Source organism: Pseudorca crassidens, chromosome 1 (assembly GCF_039906515.1).
Source record: "Pseudorca crassidens isolate mPseCra1 chromosome 1, mPseCra1.hap1, whole genome shotgun sequence".
Taxonomy (NCBI): domain Eukaryota; kingdom Metazoa; phylum Chordata; class Mammalia; order Artiodactyla; family Delphinidae; genus Pseudorca; species Pseudorca crassidens.
In genome coordinates, this window is record NC_090296.1 from 158,546,766 (window position 1) to 158,570,198 (window position 23,433).

At 43.8% G+C, this 23,433-nt stretch overlaps 1 long non-coding RNA gene across 5 annotated transcripts in view; it reads left to right on the forward strand.

The window, feature by feature from the left end:
* The window catches only part of LOC137203500 (uncharacterized), an 838,571-nt gene extending 816,139 nt beyond the window's left edge, over positions 1–22,432 (forward strand). For 2 of the 5 annotated variants that reach the window (XR_010933157.1, XR_010933227.1), the window contains 2 exons: positions 8,172–8,253; positions 22,373–22,431. This is a non-coding gene — a long non-coding RNA (uncharacterized lncRNA). Of the gene's footprint in view, positions 1–8,171; positions 8,254–20,792; positions 20,878–22,372 lie in introns of those variants that run through there. The other 3 variants (XR_010933161.1, XR_010933175.1, XR_010933166.1) reach the window with 3 other exon arrangements.
* Positions 22,433–23,433: the final 1,001 nt, after the last annotated feature.

Below are 23,433 nucleotides of genomic sequence, written 5' to 3' on the forward strand. Positions count from 1 at the left end.
TATATTCTTAGACGTGTAATATGGGGTGTTGAGTCCACTTCGTTGAGCAAGGAGTAGCTCTTGTCTATTACATATTTGGCTTATGGAACGGTATCTGTGCTAATTTCAATCTCTGGTTTTATGCAGCACCCCAACTCACCTTTCCCCTTAAGCAAGCATAAGTTGGTTTTCTACATTTGAGACCCTGTTCTGTTTTGTAATTCTGTTCCTGTGTAGCCAAGTTTACATTCCGTGTAGTAGTGATATCTTATGATGTTTCTTTTTCTGTGTGACTTATTTCACTTAGAATCATCGTACCTGAATCCACTCATTATGCTGCTACGGGCCTGATGACATAGATTTCATTGCTGAGTGATATTGCATTGTATGTACCTACCACAACTTCTTTATCCATTTTTCACTTTCTGTGATATTGAACTCGTACTGTAAACGAGGTTCTTGTAAACAGAGCTGTCCCAAACTTTGGGGTGGCTGTGCCTTTTTGATTCTAATTTCCCTAAGCTATAGGACCATAAGTGGAAGTGCCCTTGGCTCTGTTGCTTTGTTTTGTAGATGTTTCAGGAAACACCATACACTTCTCCAGAGTGGCTTTTGGCAATTTACATCTCGCCCATCAGCATAATAAGGCTCCCAGTTCTCCATGGCCTGTCCTGTCTTTCTGAATTTTACACTATTATCCGATTGCCCTTTTGACCGGGGGGCAGTGAGACTTCATTGTAGTGCAGATTTCCTTTGCAAGCTTGCTTGGTTGACCAAAAAGTGCGTATGCGTTTTTTCCTGAATATATTCAGGAAAAAACGCATACGCCCTTTTTGGCCAAGTGCATCATTGTGGACGTTCTGCCTCTTTTCCTATGCTTTACATGTAATTCCAGTCTACCTCCTGAAATCGGTTTCCTACAATTCTGCCCCGCTTTCAAGTCCTCTTGGCAGCCTTACTTCAATAGATTTTTTGACGATAGCTGTCATTTATAACTCTGCAGGTTTGTGAATTACAGTGCCCCTGAGCTCCTTTCTTCAACTCGCTTTCTTGTGAGCTGGCCGCAACACCGCAGCCTTGCTTCAGGCCCTAGTGTGGTTCTGGCATGGCACGCTGAGCCTTTGGTTAATTCCTCTTCCTGGTGGGAAATGAGAGTTAAATTTGCCCGTCCAGACACCTCCAGCTAGTCTCTCATTGGTTCTCCCTATTCCTGTTCATTTTCCGCAGAAATTGCAAACTGGGCCAAACAGGAGGTTAAAGGCACTGACTCTCCAAGTGGGGAGAGTGTTAGTAAAGCGTCTGGAATGTTGCACCCGAGTACCAGGGGACGAAAACTGACACATTTGAACACGTTTCCCAATCACATGGTGGATCATACTCTGGGTTCCACATGCATGTTTTAGCTGAAGGAAGAATCCCTTAAACCTGGAGAGTTGAGACCCATGGAATGGGTACCATGCAATATGATTTCATAGGGTCTGCATGTGTTCACCGAACCTCACTAATCCTATCACTGCAGCATTTATGCCACTGTACACACGTTTGATTCTCTTTCGGAGACATATAAATCCATAGGTTTTAAGATTCTTACTAGTCAGGTATATTCTTAGACGTTTAATATGGGGTGTTGAGTCCTCTTCGTTGAGCAAGGAGTAGCTCTTGTCTATTACATATTTGGCTTATGGAACGGTATCTGTGCTAATTTCAATCTCTGGTTTTATGCAGCACCCCAACTCACCTTTCCCCTTAAGCAAGCATAAGTTGGTTTTCTACATTTGAGACCCTGTTCTGTTTTGTAATTCTGTTCCTGTGTAGCCAAGTTTACATTCCGTGTAGTAGTGATATCTTATGATGTTTCTTTTTCTGTGTGACTTATTTCACTTAGAATCATCGTACCTGAATCCACTCATTATGCTGCTACGGGCCTGATGACATAGATTTCATTGCTGTGTGATATTGCATTGTATGTACCTACCACAACTTCTTTATCCATTTTTCACTTTCTGTGATATTGAACTCGTACTGTAAACGAGGTTCTTGTAAACAGAGCCGTCCCAAACTTTGGGGTGGCTGTGCCTTTTTGATTCTAATTTCCCTAAGCTATAGGACCATAAGTGGCAGTTCCCTAGGCTCTGTTGCTTTGTTTTTTAGATGTTTCAGGAAACACCATACACTTCTCCAGAGTGGCTGTTGGCAATTTACATCCCGCTCATCAGCATAACAAGGCTCCCAATTCTCCATGGCCTGTCCTGACTTTCTGGATTTTACACTTTTTTCAGATGGCCCTTTTGACTAGGTGGCAGTGAGACTTCATTGCAGTGCAGATTTCCTTTGCAAGCTTGCTTGGTTGGCCAAAAAGGGCGTATGCGTTTTTTCCTGAATATATTCAGGAAAAAACGCATACGCCCTTTTTGGCCAAGTGCATCATTGTGGACGTTCTGCCTCTTTTCCTATGCTTTACATGCAATTCCAGTCTACCTCCTGAAATCGGTTTCCTGCAATTCTGCCCCGCTTTCAAGTCCTCTTGGCAGCCTTACTTCAATATATTTTTGGACGATAGCTGTCATTTATAACTCTGCAGGTTTGTGAATTACAGTGCCCCTGAGCTCCTTTCTTCAACTCGCTTTCTTGTGAGCTGGCTGCAACACCGCAGCATTGCTTCAGGCCCTAGTGTGGTTCCGGCATGGCACGCTGAGCCTTTGGTTAATTCCTCTTCCTGGTGGGAAATGAGAGTTAAATTTGCCCGTCCAGGCACCTCCAGCTAGTCTCTCATTGGTTCTCCCTATTCCTGTTCATTTTCCGCAGAAATGGCAAACTGGGCCAAACAGGAGGTTAAAGGCACTGACTCTCCAAGTGGGGAGAGTGTTAGTAAAGCGTCTGGAATGTTGCACCCGAGTACCAGGGGACGAAACCTGAGACACATTTGAACACGTTTCCCGATCACACGGTGGATCATACTCTGGGTTCCACATGCATGTTTTAGCTGAAGGAAGAATCCCTTAAACCTGGAGAGTTGAGACCCATGGAATGGGTACCATGCAATATAAATTCAAAGGTTCTGCATTGGCTCACCGAACCTCACCAATCTTATCACTGCTGCGCTTTTGCCACTGTACACACGCTTGATTCTCTTTCGGAGACATATAAATCCATAGATTTTAAGATTCTTACTAGTCAGATATATTCTTAGACGTTTAATATGGGGTATTCAGTCCTCTTCGTTGAGCAAAGACTAGCTCTTGTCTATTACATATTTGGCTTATGGAACGGTATCTGTGCTAATTTCAATCTCTGGTTTTATGCAGCACCCCAACTCACCTTTCCCCTTAAGCAAGCATAAGTTGGTTTTCTACATTTGAGACCCTGTTCTGTTTTGTAATTCAGTTCCTGTGTAGCCAAGTTTACATTCCGTGTAGTAGTGATATCTTATGATGTTTCTTTTTCTGTGTGACTTATCTCACTTAGAATCATCGTACCTGAATCCACTCATTATGCTGCTACGGGCCTGATGACATAGATTTCATTGCTGAGTGATATTGCATTGTACGTAAGTACCACAACTTCTTTATCCATTTTTCGCTTTCTGCGATATTGAACTTGTACCGTAAATGAGGTTCTTGTAAACAGAGCCGTCCCAAACTTTGGGGTGGCTGTGTCTTTTTGATTTTAATTTCCCTAAGCTATTGGACCATAAGTGGAAGTGCCCTAGGCTCTGTTGCTTTGTTTTGTAGATGTTTCAGGAAACACCATACACTTCTCCAGAGTGGCTGTTGGCAATTTACATCCCGCCCATCAGCATAACAAGGCTCCCAATTCTCCATGGCCTGTCCTGCCTTTCTGGATTTTACACTTTTTTCAGATGGCCCTTTTGAACGGGGGGCAGTGAGACTTCATTGTAGTGCAGATTTCCTTTGCAAGCTTGCTTGGTTGGCCAAAAAGTGCGTATGCGTTTTTTCCTGAATATATTCAAGAAAAAACGCATACGCCCTTTTTGGCCAAGTGCATCATTGTGGACGTTCTGCCTCTTTTCCTATGCTTTACATGCAATTCCAGTCTACCTCCTGAAATCGGTTTCCTGCAATTCTGCCCCGCTTTCAAGTCCTCTTGGCAGCCTTACTTCAATATATTTTTGGACGATAGCTATAATTTTTAACTCTGCAGGTTTGTGAATGACAGTGCCCCTGAGCTCCTTTCTTCAACTCGCTTTCTTGTGAGCTGGCCGCAAAACCGCAGGATTGCTTCAGGCCCTAGTGTGGTTCCGGCATGACACGCTGAGCCTTTGGTTAATTCCTCTTCCTGGTGGGAAATGAGAGTTAAATTTGCCCGTCCAGACACCTCCAGATAGTCTCTCATTGGTTCTCCCTATTCCTGTTCATTTTCCGCAGAAATTGCAAACTGGGCCAAACAGGAAGTTAAAGGCACTGACTCTCCAAGTGGGGAGAGTGTTAGTAAAGCGTCTGGAATGTTGCACCCGAGTACCAGGGGACGAAATCTGACACATTTGAACACATTTCCCGATCACACGGTGGATCATACTCTGGGTTCCACATGCATGTTTTAGCTGAAGGAAGAATCCCTTAAACCTGGAGAGTTGAGACCCATGGAATGGGTACCATGCAATATGACTTCAAAGGGTCTGCATTTGCTCACCGTTCCTCACCAATCCTATCACTGCTGCGCTTATGCCACTGTACACACGCTTGGTTCTCTTTCGGAGATATATAAATCCATAGGTTTTAAGATTCTTACTAGTCAGGTATATTCTTAGACGTGTAATATGGGGTGTTGAGTCCACTTCGTTGAGCAAGGAGTAGCTCTTGTCTATTACATATTTGGCTTATGGAACGGTATCTGTGCTAATTTCAATCTCTGGTTTTATGCAGCACCCCAACTCACCTTTCCCCTTAAGCAAGCATAAGTTGGTTTTCTACATTTGAGACCCTGTTCTGTTTTGTAATTCTGTTCCTGTGTAGCCAAGTTTACATTCCGTGTAGTAGTGATATCTTATGATGTTTCTTTTTCTGTGTGACTTATTTCACTTAGAATCATCGTACCTGAATCCACTCATTATGCTGCTACGGGCCTGATGACATAGATTTCATTGCTGAGTGATATTGCATTGTATGTACCTACCACAACTTCTTTATCCATTTTTCACTTTCTGTGATATTGAACTCGTACTGTAAACGAGGTTCTTGTAAACAGAGCTGTCCCAATCTTTGGGGTGGCTGTGCCTTTTTGATTCTAATTTCCCTAAGCTATAGGACCATAAGTGGAAGTGCCCTTGGCTCTGTTGCTTTGTTTTGTAGATGTTTCAGGAAACACCATACACTTCTCCAGAGTGGCTGTTGGCAATTTACATCTCGCCCATCAGCATAATAAGGCTCCCAGTTCTCCATGGCCTGTCCTGTCTTTCTGAATTTTACACTATTATCCGATTGCCCTTTTGACCGGGGGGCAGTGAGACTTCATTGTAGTGCAGATTTCCTTTGCAAGCTTGCTTGGTTGACCAAAAAGTGCGTATGCGTTTTTTCCTGAATATATTCAGGAAAAAACGCATACGCCCTTTTTGGCCAAGTGCATCATTGTGGACGTTCTGCCTCTTTTCCTATGCTTTACATGTAATTCCAGTCTACCTCCTGAAATCGGTTTCCTACAATTCTGCCCCGCTTTCAAGTCCTCTTGGCAGCCTTACTTCAATAGATTTTTTGACGATAGCTGTCATTTATAACTCTGCAGGTTTGTGAATTACAGTGCCCCTGAGCTCCTTTCTTCAACTCGCTTTCTTGTGAGCTGGCCGCAACACCGCAGCCTTGCTTCAGGCCCTAGTGTGGTTCTGGCATGGCACGCTGAGCCTTTGGTTAATTCCTCTTCCTGGTGGGAAATGAGAGTTAAATTTGCCCGTCCAGACACCTCCAGCTAGTCTCTCATTGGTTCTCCCTATTCCTGTTCATTTTCCGCAGAAATTGCAAACTGGGCCAAACAGGAGGTTAAAGGCACTGACTCTCCAAGTGGGGAGAGTGTTAGTAAAGCGTCTGGAATGTTGCACCCGAGTACCAGGGGACGAAAACTGACACATTTGAACACGTTTCCCAATCACATGGTGGATCATACTCTGGGTTCCACATGCATGTTTTAGCTGAAGGAAGAATCCCTTAAACCTGGAGAGTTGAGACCCATGGAATGGGTACCATGCAATATGATTTCATAGGGTCTGCATGTGTTCACCGAACCTCACTAATCCTATCACTGCAGCATTTATGCCACTGTACACACGTTTGATTCTCTTTCGGAGACATATAAATCCATAGGTTTTAAGATTCTTACTAGTCAGGTATATTCTTAGACGTTTAATATGGGGTGTTGAGTCCTCTTCGTTGAGCAAGGAGTAGCTCTTGTCTATTACATATTTGGCTTATGGAACGGTATCTGTGCTAATTTCAATCTCTGGTTTTATGCAGCACCCCAACTCACCTTTCCCCTTAAGCAAGCATAAGTTGGTTTTCTACATTTGAGACCCTGTTCTGTTTTGTAATTCTGTTCCTGTGTAGCCAAGTTTACATTCCGTGTAGTAGTGATATCTTATGATGTTTCTTTTTCTGTGTGACTTATTTCACTTAGAATCATCGTACCTGAATCCACTCATTATGCTGCTACGGGCCTGATGACATAGATTTCATTGCTGAGTGATATTGCATTGTATGTACCTACCACAACTTCTTTATCCATTTTTCACTTTCTGTGATATTGAACTCGTACTGTAAACGAGGTTCTTGTAAACAGAGCCGTCCCAAACTTTGGGGTGGCTGTGCCTTTTTGATTCTAATTTCCCTAAGCTATAGGACCATAAGTGGAAGTGCCCTAGGCTCTGTTGCTTTGTTTTGTAGATGTGTCAGGAAACACCATACACTTCTCCAGAGTGGCTGTTGGCAATTTACATCTCGCCCATCAGCATAACAAGGCTCCGAGTTCTCCATGGCCTGTCCTGCCTTTCTGGATTTTACACTATTTTCCGATGGCCCTTTTGACCGGGGGGCAGTGAGACTTCATTGTAGTGCAGATTTCGTTTGCAAGCTTGCTTGGTTGGCCAAAAAGGGCGTATGCGTTTTTTCCTGAGGAAAAAACGCCTATGCCCTTTTTGGCCAAGTGCATCATTGTGGACGTTCTGCCTCTTTTCCTATGCTTTACATGCAATTCCAGTCTACCTCCTGAAATCGGTTTCCTGCAATTCTGCCCCGCTTTCAAGTCCTCTTGGCAGCCTTACTTCAATATATTTTTGGACGATAGCTGTCATTTATAACTCTGCAGGTTTGTGAATTACAGTGCCCTTGAGCTCCTTTCTTCAACTCGCTTTCTTGTGAGCTGGCCACAACACCGCAGCTTTGCTTCAGGCCCTAGTGTGGTTCCGGCATGACACGCTGAGCCTTTGGTTAATTCCTCTTCCTGGTGGGAAATGAGAGGAAAATTTGCCCGTCCAGACACCTCCATCTAGTCTCTCATTGGTTCTCCCTATTCCTGTTCATTTTCCAAAGAAATTGCAAACTGGGCCAAAGAGGAGCTTAAAGGCACTGACTCTCCAAGTGGGGAGAGTGTTAGTAAAGCGTCTGGAATGTTGCACCCGAGTACCAGGGGACGAAACCTGAGACACATTTGAACACGTTTCCCGATCACACGGTGGATCATACTCTGGGTTCCACATGCATGTTTTAGCTGAAGGAAGAATCCCTTAAACCTGGAGAGTTGAGACCCATGGAATGGGTACCATGCAATATCACTTCAAAGGTTGTGCATTTGCTCACCGAACCTCACCAATCCTATCACTGCTGCGTTTATGCCGCTGTACACACGCTTGATTCTCTTTCGGAGACATAGAAATCCATAGGTTTTAAGATACTTACTAGTCAGCTATATTCTTAGGCGTTTAATATGGGGTGTAGAGTCCACTTCGTTGAGCAAGGAGTAGCTCTTGTGTATTACGTATTTGGCTTATGGAACGGTATCTGTGCTAATTTCAATCTCTGGTTTTATGCAGCACCCCAACTCACCTTTCCCCTTAAGCAAGCATAAGTTGGTTTTCTACATTTGAGACCCTGTTCTGTTTTGTAATTCAGTTCCTTTGTAGCCAAGTTTAGATTCCGTTTAGTAGTGATATGTTATGATGTTTCTTTTTCTGTGTGACTTATTTCACTTAGAATCATCATACCTGAATCCACTCATTATGCTGCTACGGGCCTGATGACATAGATTTCATTGCTGAGTGATATTGCATTGTACGTAAGTACCACAACTTCTTTATCCATTTTTCGCTTTCTGTGATATTGAACTTGTACCGTAAACGAGGTTCTTGTAAACACAGCTGTCCCAAACTTTGGGGTGGCTGTGTCTTTTTGATTTTAATTTCCCTAAGCTATAGGACCATAAGTGGAAGTGCCCTAGGCTCTGTTGCTTTGTTTTTTAGATGTTTCAGGAAACACCATACACTTCTCCAGAGTGGCTGTTGGCAATTTACATCCCGCCCATCAGCATAACAAGGCTCCCAGTTCTCCATGGCCTGTCCTGCCTTTCTGGATTTTACACTTTTTTCAGATGGCCCTTTTGACCGGGGGGCAGTGAGACTTCATTGTAGTGCAGATTTCCTTTGCAAGCTTGCTTGGTTGGCCAAAAAGGGTGTATGCGTTTTTTCCTGAATATACTCAGGAAAAAACGCATACGCCTTTTTTGGCCAAGTGCATCATTGTGGACGTTCTGCCTCTTTTCGTATGCTTTACATGCAATTCCAGTCTACCTCCTGAAATCGGTTTCCTGCAATTCTGCCCCGCTTTCAAGTCCTCTTGGCAGCCTTACTTCAATATATTTTTGGACGATAGCTGTCATTTATAACTCTGCAGGTTTGTGAATTACAGTGCCCCTGAGCTCCTTTCTTCAACTCGCTTTCTTGTGAGCTGGCCGCAACACCGCAGGATTGCTTCAGGCCCTAGTGTGGTTCCAGCATGGCACGCTGAGCCTTTGGTTAATTCCTCTTCCTGGTGGGAAATGAGAGTTAAATTTGCCCGTCCAGACACCTCCAGCTAGTCTCTCATTGGTTCTCCCTATTCCTGTTCATTTTCCGCAGAAATTGCAAACTGGGCCAAACAGGAGGTTAAAGGCACTGACTCTCCAAGTGGGAAGAGTGTTAGTAAAGCGTCTGGAATGTTGCACACGAGTACCAGGGGACGAAACCTGAGACACATTTGAACACGTTTCCCGATCACACGGTGGATCATACTCTGGGTTCCACATGCATGTTTTAGCTGAAGGAAGAATCCCTTAAACCTGGAGAGTTGAGACCCATGGAATGGGTAACATGCAATATGACTTCAAAGGGTCTGCGTTTGTTCACCGAACCTCACCAATCCTATCACTGCTGCATTTATGCCGCTGTACACATGCTTGATTCTCTTTCGGAGACATAGAAATCCATAGGTTTTAAGATTTTTACTAGGCAGGTATATTCTTAGGCGTTTAATATGGGGTGTTGATTCCACTTGGTTGAGCAAGGAGTAGCTCTTGTCTATTACATATTTGGCTTATGGAACGGTATCTGTGCTAATTTCAATCTCTGGTTTTATGCAGCACCCCAACTCACCTTTCTCCTTAAGCAAGTATAAGTTGGTTTTCTACATTTGAGACCCTGTTCTGTTTTGTAATTCAGTTCCTGGGTAGCCAAGATTACATTCCATGTAGTAGTGATAACTTATGATGTTTCTTTTTCTGTGTGACTTATTTCACTTAGAATCATCGTACCTGAATCCACTCATTATGCTGCTATGGGCCTGATGACATAGATTTCATTGCTGAGTGATATTGCCTTGTACGTAAGTACCACAACTTCTTTATCCTTTTTTCACTTTCTGTGATATTGAATTTGTACTGTAAATGAGGTTCTTGTAAACAGAGCCGTCCCAAACTTTGGGGTGGCTGTGTCTTGTTGATTTTAATTTCCCTAAGCTATAGGACCATAATTGGAAGTGCCCTAGGCTCCGTTGCTTTGTTTTTTAGATGTTTCAGGAAACACCATACACTTCTCCAGAGTGGCTGTTGGCAATTTACATCCCGCCCATCAGCATAACAAGGCTCCCAGTTCTCCATGGCCTGTCCTGCCTTTCTGGATTTTACACTTTTTTCAGATGGCCCTTTTGACCGGGGGGCAGTGAGACTTCATTGTAGTGCAGATTTCCTTTGCAAGCTTGCTTGGTTGGCCAAAAAGGGCGTATGCGTTTTTTCCTGAATATACTCAGGAAAAAACGCATACGCCCTTTTTGGCCAAGTGCATCATTGTGGACGTTCTGCCTCTTTTCCTATGCTTTACATGCAATTCCAGTCTACCTGCTGAAATCGGTTTCCTGCAATTCTGCCCCGCTTTCAAGTCCTCTTGGCAGCCTTACTTCAATATATTTTTGGACGATAGCTGTCATTTATAACTCTGCAGGTTTGTGAATTACAGTGCCCCTGAGCTCCTTTCTTCAACTCGCTTTCTTGGAAGCTGGCCGCAACACCGCAGCATTGCTTCAGGCCCTAGTGTGGTTCCGGCATGGCACGCTGAGCCTTTGGTTAATTCCTCTTCCTGGTGGGAAATGAGAGTTAAATATGCCCGTCCAGACACCTCCAGCTAGTCTCTCATTGGTTCTCCCTATTCCTGTTCATTTTCCGCAGAAATTGCAAACTGGGCCAAACAGGAGGTTAAAGGCACTGACTCTCCAAGTGGGGAAAGTGTTAGTAAAGCGTCTGGAATGTTGCACCCGAGTACCAGGGGACGAAAAGTGAGACATTTGAACACGTTTCCCGATCACACGGTGGATCATACTCTGGGTTCCACATGCATGTTTTAGCTGAAGGAAGAATCCTTTAAACCTGGAGAGTTGAGACCCGTGGAATTGGTACCATGCAATATGACTTCAAAGGGTCTGCATTGGCTCACCGAACCTCACCAATCCTATCACTGCTGCGCTTATGCCACTGTACACACGCTTGATTCTCTTTCGGAGACATATAAATCCATAGGATTTAAGATTCTTACTAGTCAGGTGTATTCTTAGGCGTTTAATATGAGATGTAGAGTCCACTTCGTTGAGCAAGGAGTAGCTCTTGTCTATTACATATTTGGCTTATGGAACGATATCTGTGCTAATTTAAATCTCTGGTTTTATGCAGCACCCCAACTAACCTTTCCCCTTAAGCAAGCATAAGTTGGTTTTCTACATTTGAGACCCTGTTCTGTTTTGTAATTCAGTTTCTGTGTAGGCAAGTTTACATTCCTTGTAGTAGTGATATCTTATGATGTTTCTTTTTCTGTGTGACTTATTTCACTTAGAATCATCGTACATGAATCCACTCATTATGCTGCTACGGGCCTGATGATATAGATTTCATTGCTGAGTGATATTGCATTGTACGTGAGTACCACAAATTCTTTATCCATTTTTCACTTTCTGTGTTATTGAACTTGTACCGTAAACGAGGTTCTTGTAAACAGAGCCGTCCCAAACTTTGGGGTGGCTGTGTCTTGTTGATTTTAATTTCCCTAAGCTATAGGACCATAAGTGGAAGTGCCCTAGGCTCTGTTGCTTTGTTTTTTAGATGTTTCAGGAAACACCATACACTTCTCCAGAGTGGCTGTTGGCAATTTACATCCCGCCCATCAGCATAACAAGGCTCCCAGTTCTCCATGGCCTGTCCTGCCTTTCTGGATTTTATACATTTTTCAGATGGCCCTTTTGACCGGGAAGCAGTGAGACTTCATTGTAGTGCAGATTTCCTTTGCAAGCTTGCTTGGTTGGCCAAAAAGGGCGTATGCGTTTTTTCCTGAATATATTCAGGAAAAAACTCATACGCCCTTTTTGGCCAAGTGCATCATTGTGGACGTTCTGCCTCTTTTCCTATGCTTTACATGCAATCCCAGTCTACCTCCTGAAATCGGTTTCCTGAAATTCTGCCCCGCTTTCAAGTCCTCTTTGCAGCCTTACTTCAATATATTTTTGGACGATAGCTGTCATTTATAACTCTGCAGGTTTGTGAATTACAGTGCCCCTGAGCTCCTTTCTTCAACTCGCTTTCTTGTGAGCTGGCCGCAACACCGCAGGATTGCTTCAGGCCCTAGTGTGGTTCCGGCATGGCACGCTGAGCCTTTGGTTAATTCCTCTTCCTGGTGGGAAATGAGAGTTAAATTTGCCCGTCCAGACACCTCCAGCTAGTCTCTCATTGGTTCTCCCTATTTCTGTTCATTTTCCGCAGAAATGGCAAACTGGGCCAAACAGGAGGTTAAAGGCACTGACTCTCCAAGTGGGGAGAGTGTTAGTAAAGCGTCTGGAATGTTGCACCCGAGTACCAGGGGACGAAACCTGAGACACATTTGAACACGTTTCCCAATCACACAGTGGATCATACTCTGGGTTCCACATGCATGTTTTAGCTGAAGGAAGAATCCCTTAAACCTGGAGAGTTGAGACCCATGGAATGGGTACCATGCAATATAAATTCAAAGGTTCTGCATTGGCTCACCGAACCTCACCAATCCTATCACTGCTGCACTTTTGCCACTGTACACATGCTTGATTCTCTATCGGAGACATATAAATCCATATGTTTTAAGATTCTTACTAGTCAGGTATATTCTTAGACGTTTAATATGGGGTGTTGAGTCCTCTTCATTGAGCAAGGAGTAGCTCTTGTCTATTACATATTTGGCTTATGGAACGGTATCTGTGCTAATTTCAATCTCTGGTTTTATGTAGCACCCCAACTCACCTTTCCCCTTAAGCAAGCATAAGTTGGTTTTCTACATTTGAGACCCTGTTCTGTTTTGTAATTCAGTTCCTGTGTAGCCAAGTTTACATTCCGTGTAGTAGTGATATCTTATGATGTTTCTTTTTCTGTGTGACTTATCTCACTTAGAATCATCGTACCTGAATCTACTCATTATGCTGCTACGGGCCTGATGACATAGATTTCATTGCTGAGTGATATTGCATTGTACGTAAGTACCACAACTTCTTTATCCATTTTTCGCTTTCTGCGATATTGAACTTGTACCGTAAACGAGGTTCTTGTAAACAGAGCCGTCCCAAACTTTGGGGTGGCTGTGTCTTTTTGATTTTAATTTCCCTAAGCTATAGGACCATAAGTGGAAGTGCCCTAGGCTCTGTTGCTTTGTTTTGTAGATGTTTCAGGAAACACCATACACTTCTCCAGAGTGGCTGTTGGCAATTTACATCCTGCCCATCAGCATAACAAGGCTCCCATGTCTCCATGGCCTGTCCTGCCTTTCTGGATTTTACACTTTTTTCAGATGGCCCTTTTGACCGGGGGGCAGTGAGACTTCATTGTAGTGCAGATTTCCTTTGCAAGCTTGCTTGGTTGGCCAAAAAGTGCGTATGCGTTTTTTCCTGAATATATTCAAGAAAAAACGCATACGCCCTTTTTGGCCAAGTGCATCATTGTGGACGTTCTGCCTCTTTTCCTATGCTTTACGTGCAATTCCAGTCTACCTCCTGAAATCGGTTTCCTGCAATTCTGCCCCGCTTTCAAGTCCTCTTGGCAGCCTTACTTCAATATATTTTTGGACGATAGCTATAATTTTTCAATCTGCAGGTTTGTGAATGACAGTGCCCCTGAGCTCCTTTCTTCAACTTGCTTTCTTCTGAGCTGGCCGCAACACCGCAGGATTGCTTCAGGCCCTAGTGTGGTTCCGGCATGGCACGCTGAGCCTTTGGTTAATTCCTCTTCCTGGTGGGAAATGAGAGTTAAATTTGCCCGTCCAGACACCTCCAGCTAGTCTCTCATTGGTTCTCCCTATTCCTGTTCATTTTCCGCAGAAATTGCAAACTGGGCCAAACAGGAAGTTAAAGGCACTGACTCTCCAAGTGGGGAGAGTGTTAGTAAAGCGTCTGGAATGTTGCACCCGAGTACCAGGGGATGAAACCTGACACATTTGAACACATTTCCCGATCACACGGTGGATCATACTCTGGGTTCCACATGCATGTTTTAGCTGAAGGAAGAATCCCTTAAACCTGGAGAGTTGAGACCCATGGAATGGGTACCATGCAATATGATTTCATAGGGTCTGCATGTGTTCACCGAACCTCACTAATCCTATCACTGCAGCATTTATGCCACTGTACACACGCTTGATTCTCTTTCGGAGACATATAAATCCATAGGTTTTAAGATTCTTACTAGTCAGGTATATTCTTAGACGTTTAATATGGGGTGTTGAGTCCTCTTCGTTGAGCAAGGAGTAGCTCTTGTCTATTACATATTTGGCTTATGGAACGGTATCTGTGCTAATTTCAATCTCTGGTTTTATGCAGCACCCCAACTCACCTTTCCCCTTAAGCAAGCATAAGTTGGTTTTCTACATTTGAGACCCTGTTCTGTTTTGTAATTCTGTTCCTGTGTAGCCAAGTTTACATTCCGTGTAGTAGTGATATCTTATGATGTTTCTTTTTCTGTGTGACTTATTTCACTTAGAATCATCGAACCTGAATCCACTCATTATGCTGCTACGGGCCTGATGACATAGATTTCATTGCTGAGTGATATTGCATTGTATGTACCTACCACAACTTCTTTATCCATTTTTCACTTTCTGTGATATTGAACTCGTACTGTAAACGAGGTTCTTGTAAACAGAGCCGTCCCAAACTTTGGGGTGGCTGTGCCTTTTTGATTCTAATTTCCCTAAGCTATAGGACCATAAGTGGAAGTGCCCTAGGCTCTGTTGCTTTGTTTTGTAGATGTGGCAGGAAACACCATACACTTCTCCAGAGTGGCTGTTGGCAATTTACATCTCGCCCATCAGCATAACAAGGCTCCGAGTTCTCCATGGCCTGTCCTGCCTTTCTGGATTTTACACTATTTTCCGATGGCCCTTTTGACAGGGGGGCAGTGAGACTTCATTGTAGTGCAGATTTCCTTTGCAAGCTTGCTTGGTTGACCAAAAAGTGCGTATGCGTTTTTCCCTGAATATATTCAGGAAAAAATGCATACGCCCTTTTTGGCCAAGTGCATCATTGTGGACGTTCTGCCTCTTTTCCTATGCTTTACATGTAATTCCAGTCTACCTCCTGAAATCGGTTTCCTACAATTCTGCCCCGCTTTCAAGTCCTCTTGGCAGCCTTACTTCAATAGATTTTTGGACGATAGCTGTCATTTATAACTCTGCAGGTTTGTGAATTACAGTGCCCCTGAGCTCCTTTCTTCACCTCGCTTTCTTGTGAGCTGGCTGCAACACCACAGCCTTGCTTCAGGCCCTAGTGTGGTTCCGGCATGGCACGCTGAGCCTTTGGTTAATTCCTCTTCCTGGTGGGAAATGAGAGTTAAATTTGCCCGTCCAGACACCTCGAGCTAGTCTCTCATTGGTTCTCCCTATTCCTGTTCATTTTCCGCAGAAATTGCAAACTGGGCCAAACAGGAGGTTAAAGGCACTGACTCTCCAAGTGGGGAGAGTGTTAGTAAAGCGTCTGGAATGTTGCACCCGAGTACCAGGGGACGAAAACTGACACATTTGAACACGTTTCCCAATCACACGGTGGATCATACTCTGGGTTCCACATGCATGTTTTAGCTGAAGGAAGAATCCCTTAAACCTGGAGAGTTGAGACCCATGGAATGGGTACCATGCAATATGATTTCATAGGGTCTGCATGTGTTCACCGAACCTCACTAATCCTATCACTGCAGCATTTATGCCACTGTACACACGCTTGATTCTCTTTAGGAGATATATAAATCCATAGGTTTTAAGATTCTTACTAGTCAGGTATATTCTTAGACGTTTAATATGGGGTGTTGAGTCCTCTTCGTTGAGCAAGGAGTAGCTCTTGTCTATTACATATTTGGCTTATGGAACGGTATCTGTGCTAATTTCAATCTCTGGTTTTATGCAGCACCCCAACTCACCTTTCCCCTTAAGCAAGCATAAGTTGGTTTTCTACATTTGAGACCCTGTTCTGTTTTGTAATTCTGTTCCTGTGTAGCCAAGTTTACATTCCGTGTAGTAGTGATATCTTATGATGTTTCTTTTTCTGTGTGACTTATTTCACTTAGAATCATCGTACCTGAATCCACTCATTATGCTGCTACGGGCCTGATGACATAGATTTCATTGCTGAGTGATATTGCATTGTATGTACCTACCACAACTTCTTTATCCATTTTTCACTTTCTGTGATATTGAACTCGTACTGTAAACGAGGTTCTTGTAAACAGAGCCGTCCCAAACTTTGGGGTGGCTGTGCCTTTTTGATTCTAATTTCCCTAAGCTATAGGACCATAAGTGGAAGTGCCCTAGGCTCTGTTGCTTTGTTTTGTAGATGTGTCAGGAAACACCATACACTTCTCCAGAGTGGCTGTTGGCAATTTACATCTCGCCCATCAGCATAACAAGGCTCCCAGTTCTCCATGGCCTGTCCTGCCTTTCTGGATTTTACACTATTTTCCGATGGCCCTTTTGACCGGGGGGCAGTGAGACTTCATTGTAGTGCAGATTTCGTTTGCAAGCTTGCTTGGTTGGCCAAAAAGGGCGTATGCGTTTTTTCCTGAGGAAAAAACGCCTATGCCCTTTTTGGCCAAGTGCATCATTGTGGACGTTCTGCCTCTTTTCCTATGCTTTACATGCAATTCCAGTCTACCTCCTGCGATCGGTTTCCTGCAATTCTGCCCCGCTTTCAAGTCCTCTTGGCAGCCTTACTTCATTATACTTTTGGACGATAGCTGTCATTTATAACTCTGCAGGTTTGTGAATTACAGTGCCCTTGAGCTCCTTTCTTCAACTCGCTTTCTTGTGAGCTGGCCACAACACCGCAGCTTTGCTTCAGGCCCTAGTGTGGTTCCGGCATGACACGCTGAGCCTTTGGTTAATTCCTCTTCCTGGTGGGAAATGAGAGGAAAATTTGCCCGTCCAGACACCTCCATCTAGTCTCTCATTGGTTATCCCTATTCCTGTTCATTTTCCAAAGAAATTTCAAACTGGGCCAAAGAGGAGCTTAAAGGCACTGACTCTCCAAGTGGGGAGAGTGTTAGTAAAGCATCTGGAATGTTGCACCCGAGTACCAGGGGACAAAAACTGAGACACATTTGAACACATTTCCCGATCACACGGTGGATCATACTCTGGGTTCCACATGCATGATTTAGCTGAAGGAAGAATCCCTTAAACCTGGAGAGTTGAGACCCATGGAATGGGCCATGCAATATGATTTCAAAGTGTCTGCATTTGCTCAGCGAACCTCACCAATCCTATCACTGCTGCGTTTATGCCGCTGTACACATGCTTGATTCTCTTTTGGAGACATATAAATCCATAGGTTTTAAGATACTTACTAGTCAGCTATATTCTTAGGCGTTTAATATGGGGTGTAGAGTCCACTTCGTTGAGCAAGGAGTAGCTCTTGTCTATTACATATTTGGCTTATGGAGCGGTATCTGTGCTAATTTCAATCTCTGGTTTTATTCAGCACCCCAACTCACCTTTCCCCTTAAGCAAGCATAAGTTGGTTTTCTACATTTGAGACCCTGTTCTGTTTTGTAATTCAGTTCTTGTATAGCCAAGTTTACATTCCGTGTAGTAGTGATATCTTATGATGTTTCTTTTTCTGTGTGACTTATTTCAATTAGAATCATCGTACCTGAATCCACTCATTATGCTGCTACGGGCCTGATGACATAGATTTCATTGCTGAGTGATATTGCATTGTACGTAAGTACCACAACTTCTTTATCCATTTTTCACCTTCTGTGATATTGAACTTGTACCGTAAATGAGGTTCTTGTAAACAGAGCCGTCCCAAACTTTGGGGTGGCTGTGTCTTTTTGATTTTAATTTCCCTAAGCTACAGGACCATAAGTGGCAGTGCCCTAGGCTCTGTTGCTTTGTTTTTTAGATGTTTCAGGAAACACCATACACTTCTCCAGAGTGGCTGTTGGCAATTTACATCCCGCTCATCAGCATAACAAGGCTCCCAGTTCTCCATGGCCTGTTCTGCCTTTCTGGATTTTACACTTTTTTCAGATGGCCCTTTTGACTAGGTGGCAGTGAGACTTCATTGCAGTGCAGATTTCCTTTGCAAGCTTGCTTGGTTGGCCAAAAAGGGCGTATGCATTTTTTCCTGAATATATTCAGGAAAAAACGCATACGCCCTTTTTGGCCAAGTGCATCATTGTGGACGTTCTTCCTCTTTTCCTATGCTTTACATGCAATTCCAGTCTACCTCCTGAAATCGGTTTCCTGCAATTCTGCCCCACTTTCAAGTCCTCTTGGCAGCCTTACTTCAATATATTTTTGGACGATAGCTGTCATTTATTACTCTGCAGGTTTGTGAATTACAGTGCCCCTGAGCTCCTTTCTTCAACTTGCTTTCTTCTGAGCTGGCCGCAACACCGCAGGATTGCTTCAGGCCCTAGTGTGGTTCCGGCATGGCACGCTGAGCCTTTGGTTAATTCCTCTTCCTGGTGGGAAATGAGAGTTAAATTTGCCCGTCCAGACACCTCCAGCTAGTCTCTCATTGGTTCTCCCTATTCCTGTTCATTTTCCGCAGAAATTGCAAACTGGGCCAAACAGGAGGTTAAAAGCACTGACTCTCCAAGTGGGGAGAATGTTAGTAAAGCGTCTGGAATGTTGCACCCGAGTACCAGGGGACGAAACCTGAGACACTTTTGAACACGTTTCCCAATCACACGGTGGATCATACTCTGGGTTCCACATGGATGTTTTAGCTGAAGGAAGAATCCCTTAAACCTGGAGAGTTGAGACCCATGGAATGGGTACCATGCAATATGACTTCAAAGGTTGTGCATTTGCTCACTGAAAATCACCAATCTTATCACTGCTGCGTTTATGCCGCTGTACACACGCTTGATTCTCTTTCAGAGACATAGAAATCCATAGGTTTTAAGATACTTAGTAGTCAGGTATATTCTTAGGCGTTTAATATGGGGTGTAGAGTCCACTTCGTTGAGCAAGGAGTAGCTCTTGTCTATTACGTATTTGGCTTATGGAACGGTATCTGTGCTAATTTCAATCTGTGGTTTTATGCAGCACCCCAACTCACCTTTCCCCTTAAGCAAGCATAAGTTGGTTTTCTACATTTGAGACCCTGTTCTGTTTTGTAATTCAGTTTCTGTGTAGCCAAGTTTACATTCCGTGTATTAGTGATATCTTATGATGTTTCTTTTTCTGAGTGACTTATTTCACTTAGAATCATCGTACCTGAATCCACTCATTATGCTGCTACGGGCCTGATGACATAGATTTCATTGCTGAGTGATATTGCATTGTACGTAAGTATCACAATTTCTTTATCCATTTTTCACTTTCTGTGATATTGAATTTCTACTGTAAACGAGGTTCTTGTAAACAGAGCCGTCCCAAACTTTGGGGTGGCTGTGACTTTTTGATTTTAATTTCCCTAAGCTATAGGACCATAAGTGGAAGTGCCCTAGGCTCTGTTGTTTTCTTTTTTAGATGTTTCAGGAAACACCATACACTTCTCCAGAGTGGCTGTTGGCAATTTACATCCCGCCCATCAGCATAACAAGGCTCCCACGTCTCCATGGCCTGTCCTGCCTTTCTGGATTTAACATTTTTTCACATGGCACTTTTGACCGGGGGACAGTGAGACTTCATTGTAGTGCAGATTTCCTTTGCAAGCTTGCTTGGTTGGCCAAAAAGGGCGTATGCGTTTTTTCCTGAATATATTCAGGAAAAAACGCATACGCCCTTTTTGGCCAAGTGCATCATTGTGGACGTTCTGCCTCTTTTCCTATGCTTTACATGCAATTCCAGTCTACCTCCTGAAATCAGTTTCCTGCAATTCTGCCCCGCTTTCAAGTCCTCTTGGCAGCCTTACTTCAATATATTTTTGGACGATAGCTGTCATTTATAACTCTGCAGGTTTGTGAATTACAGTGCCCCTGAGCTCCTTTCTTCAACTCGCTTTCTTGTGGGCTGGCCGCAACACTGCAGCCTTGCTTCAGGCCCTAGTGTTGTTCCGGCATGACACACTGAGACTTTGGTTAATTCCTCTTCCTGGTGGGAAATGAGAGTAAAATTTGCCCGTCCACACACCTCCATCTAGTCTCTCATTGGTTCTCCCTATTCCTGTTCATTTCCCAAAGAAATTGCAAACTGGGCCAAAGAGGAGCTTAAAGGCACTGACTCTCCAAGTGGGGAGAGTGTTAGTAAAGCGTCTGGAATGTTGCACCCGAGTACCAGGGGACGAAACCTGAGACACATTTGAACACGTTTCCCGATCACACGGTGGATCATACTCTGGGTTCCACATGCATGTTTTAGCTGAAGGAAGAATCCCTTAAACCTGGAGAGTTGAGACCCATGGAATGGGTACCATGCAATATGACTTCAAAGGGTCTGCATTTGCTCACCGAACCTCACCAATCCTATCACTGCTGCGTTTATGCCGCTGTACACATGCTTGATTCTCTTTTGGAGACATATAAATCCATAGGTTTTAAGATTCTTACTAGTCAGTTATATTCTTAGGCGTTTAATATGGGGCGTTGAGTCCACTTCGTTGAGCAAGGAGTAGCTCTTGTCTATTACATATTTGGCTTATGGAACGGTATCTGGCTAATTTCAATCTCTGGTTTTATGCAGCACCCCAACTCACCTTTTCCCTTAAGCAAGCATAAGTTGGTTTTCTACATTTGAGACCCTGTTCTGTTTTGTAATTCAGTTCCTTTGTAGCCAAGTTTACATTCCGTGTAGTAGTGATATCTTATGATGTTTCTTTTTCTGTATGACTTATTTCACTTAGAATCATCGTACCTGAATCCAATCATTATGCTGCTATGGGCCTGATGACATAGATTTCATTGCTGAGTGATATTGCATTGTACGTAAGTACCACAACTTCTTTATCCATTTTTCACTTTCTGTGATATTGAACTTGTACCGTAAACGAGGTTCTTGTAAACAGAGCCGTCCCAAACTTTCGGGTGGCTGTGTATTTTTGATTTTAATTTCCCTAAGCTATAGGACCATAAGTGGAAGTGCCCTAGGCTCTGTTGCTTTGTTTTTTAGATGTTTCAGGAAACACCATACACTTCTCCAGATTGGCTGTTGGCAATTTACATCCCGCTCATCAGCATAACAAGGCTCCCAGTTCTCCATGGCCTGTCCTGCCTTTCTGGATTTTACACTTTTTTCAGATGGCCCTTTTGACCGGGGGGCAGTGAGACTTCATTGTAGTGCAGATTTCCTTTGCAAGCTTGCTTGGTTGGCCCAAAAGGGCGTATGCGTTTTTTCCTGAATATATTCAGGAAAAAACGCATACGCCCTTTTTGGCCAAGTGCGTCATTGTGGACGTTCTGCCTCTTTTCCTATGCTTTACATGCAATTCCTGTCTACATCCTGAAATCGGTTTCCTGCAATTCTGCCCCGCTTTCAAGTCCTCTTGGCAGCCATACTTCAATATATTTTTGGACGATAGCTGTCATTTATAACTCTGCAGGTTTGTGAATTACAGTGCCTCTGAGCTCCTTTCTTCAACTCGCTTTCTTGTGAGCTGGCCGCAACACCGCAGCATTGCTTCAGGCCCTAGCGTGGTTCCGGCATGGCACGCTGAGCCTTTGGTTAATTCCTCTTCCTGGTGGGAAATGAGAGTTAAATTTGCCCTTCCAGACACCTCCAGCTAGTCTCTCATTGGTTCTCCCTATTCCTGTTCATCTTCCGCAGAAGTTGCAAACTGGGACAAACAGGAGGTTAAAGGCACTGACTCTCCAAGTGGGGAGAGTTTTAGTAAAGTGACTGGAATGTTTCACCCGAGTACCAGGGGACGAAGACTGAGACACATTTGAACACGTTTCCCGATCACACGGTGGATCATACTCTGGGTTCCACATGCATGTTTTAGCTGAAGGAAGAATCCCTTAAACCTGGAGAGTTGAGACCCATGGAATGGGTACCATGCAATATGACTTCAAAGGTTGTGCATTTGCTCACCGAACTTCACCAATCCTATCACTGCTGCGTTTATGCCGCTGTACACACGCTTGATTCTCTTTCGGAGACATAGAAATCCATAGGTTTTAAGATACTTACTAGTCAGCTATATTCTTAGGCGTTTAATATGGGGTGTAGAGTCCACTTCGTTGAGCAAGGAGTAGCTCTTGTGTATTACGTATTTGGCTTATGGAACGGTATCTGTGCTAATTTCAATCTCTGGTTTTATGCAGCACCCCAACTCACCTTTCCCCTTAAGCAAACATAAGATGGTTTTCTACATTTGAGACCCTGTTCTGTTTTGTAATTCAGTTCCTTTGTAGCCAAGTTTAGATTCCGTTTAGTAGTGATATCTTATGATGTTTCTTTTTCTGTGTGACTTATTTCACTTAGAATCATCATACCTGAATCCACTCATTATGCTGCTACGGGCCTGATGACATAGAGTTCATTGCTGAGTGATATTGCATTGTACGTAAGTACCACAACTTCTTTATCCATTTTTCGCTTTCTGTGATATTGAACTTGTACCGTAAACGAGGTTCTTGTAAACACAGCTGTTCCAAACTTTGGGGTGGCTGTGTCTTTTTGATTTTAATTTCCCTAAGCTATAGGACCATAAGTGGAAGTGCCCTAGGCTCTGTTGCTTTGTTTTTTAGATGTTTCAGGAAACACCATACACTTCTCCAGAGTGGCTGTTGGCAATTTACATCCCGCCCATCAGCATAACAAGGCTCCCAGTTCTCCATGGCCTGTCCTGCCTTTCTGGATTTTACACTTTTTTCAGATGGCCCTTTTGACCGGGGGGCAGTGCGACTTCATTGTAGTGCAGATTTCCTTTGCAAGCTTGCTTGGTTGGCCAAAAAGGGCGTATGCGTTTTTTCCTGAATATACTCAGGAAAAAACGCATACGCCCTTTTTGGCCAAGTGCATCATTGTGGACGTTCTGCCTCTTTTCCTATGCTTTACATGCAATTCCAGTCTACCTCCTGAAATCGGTTTCCTACAATTCTGCCCCGCTTTCAAGTCCTCTTGGCAGCCTTACTTCAATATATTTTTGGACGATAGCTGTCATTTATTACTCTGCAGGTTTGTGAATTACAGTGCCCCTGAGCTCCTTTCTTCAACTCGCTTTCTTGTGAGCTGGCCGCAACACCGCAGCATTACTTCAGGCCCTAGTGTGGTTCCGGCATGGCACGCTGAGCCTTTGGTTAATTCCTCTTCCTGGTGGGAAATGAGAGTTAAATTTGCCCGTCCAGACACCTCCAGCTAGTCTCTCATTGGTTCTCCCTATTCCTGTTCATTTTCCGCAGAAATTGCAAACTGGGCCAAACAGGAGGTTAAAGGCACTGACTCTCCAATTGGGAAGAGTGTTAGTAAAGCGTCTGGAATGTTGCACACGCAGTACCAGGGGACGAAACCTGAGACACATTTGAACACGTTTCCCGATCACA